We start from the raw sequence: 1,979 nt of genomic DNA on the forward strand, positions 1-1,979 counted from the left end.
TGGGAGTGGGGTTCAGGGGTCCTCAGGAGGCCAGGGAATTCGCAGCAGGGGGAGCCAGGAGGACCCCCGAGAGCTTCTCTGGAAAGAGGGAGCAACTGGGATTCAAGAGAGAGTGCAGGAGAAAGCCTTAATTCCAGTGAAATGAAACAGTGGAGCTGGCGGCCAGGAGGGGAGAGTAATTCTGGAGGGGGAGGGATGGCAGGCAGGGGGGGTGTCCTCAGGACATCTGGGCTTTCTGGGAGGGGACTAGGCTAGTGGGCTAGAGAGCAGCAGAAGGTCTGGGTGAGGAAACCAGGGCTCCTGCGGCTACGGCTGCTGCCGCCGCCGTCTGCGTGGCCAGGATTGCTCTGGGGCTTTGCTGAGGTCTCTAGTTTGTCAGAGTCGGAATATCTGATTGAGTCAGATTGGCCAAGCCGGTCCACGGAGCAGCAGGGGCGGGGGGGGGGGTGCGGAGGGGGTCAGCTGGGATTGGAATCATGTGACCCATCCCAGATAATCGCCCTGGACGCCAGATGATTAGCGGCTCTGTCTAACGAGGTGGCATCTCCTCTGGGGCAGAGAGAAAGAGAGAGAGAGAGAGAGAGAGAGAGAGAGAGAGAGAGAGAGAGAAGGTTTAGTCTCCTGGTGGGTAGCTGAACTCTGAAGCTGGGGTCAGTGGGGTCATCTCTCCCTTCCTTCCTTCCTTCCTTCCTTCCTTCCTTCCTTCCTTCCTTCCTTATTTCTTCCTTCCTTCCCCTCTTTTTTATGGGTACCATTAATGTAAGATAGTAGGTCCTTCCAAGTACACATACCGCTATGATTTAAATAATTGGGTTCTGAACAGACAACCAGTTTCAAATAAGTTTAAGCCATGCATTCTAACATAACCTTTTGTTTAAGATTATTTGGGTTTCTCTCTGAGGAGAGTTTATTTATTTAACATGTAAGGCACTGGCAAATATGAGATACTCTAATAAAGGATATACAGTGGTACCTCGGGTTACATACGCTTCAGGTTACAGACACTTCAGGTTACAGAAATAGTACCTTGGGTTAAGAACTTTACCTCAGGATGAGAACAGAAATCGTGCAGCAGCAGCGAGAGGCCCCATTAGCTAAAGTGGTACCTTAGGTTAAGAACAGTTTCAGGTTAAGAACGGACCTCCAGAACGAATTCAGCACTTAATCCGAGCCGAGGTACCACTGTAATCTCCCCTGCCATGAAATAAACTGGGGCATTTCATTCCCAGCCTGTCTGTCTTCTAGTTCACCTCTGCTTGAGGAGCTCAGAGTTTCCCAATTCAGAAACTGGTTTGAGAAACCTGGAAATTCTTGCTGAAGCAGAATATGAAGCAAGGAAAACATGGGCCCATGACTTTATTCCCAATCAGGCAAACCGTGGTTTATAACAGGCAGAGGCAAACTTGGCCCTCTGGATGTTTTGGTACTACAACTCCCATCATCCCTAGTTAACAGGGCCAGTGGTCAGGGATGATGGGAATTGTAGTCCCAAAACTACAATTTGTTACATCTGAATCAGGCTGAGGCTTTCTTGCTCCTTGAGCTAAGGGCATATCCACACCATTTATTTGAAGCACATCCAATGCACATTTAAAGCGCACAGCTTCCCCCACAGAATCTGGGAACTGTAGTTTGCCCTCGACAGAGGTGGTATTCACATCACCTTTGACAAACAGTTCCTGTGATTCTTTGGGGAAGTAAAGTGCTTTTAAACAAGTGTTTTAAATCTGCGCTATGGATCTGCCCGCAGTAAACACTCCCCCATCACCTGAAAACTTGCCTCTGCTCTCTCTAGGGGAATGAGACAAGAAGAAAACATCTGCCACTCTAAGCAGAAGCTAAGCATCCTTCGGTGGAAAGGGATTTGCCAGGCGAATAACAGCATGCGAGGGTGGGGGTGGGGTAAGGAAAAGGAATGGGGGATGAAAACCAGAATATAGGGGAAGTGGTGGTTAGAGAAAGAGAGGGGACTCTGAATC

Source organism: Podarcis vaucheri (assembly GCF_965113315.1).
Source record: "Podarcis vaucheri genome assembly, chromosome: 2".
NCBI classification, from domain to species: Eukaryota; Metazoa; Chordata; class Lepidosauria; order Squamata; family Lacertidae; genus Podarcis; species Podarcis vaucheri.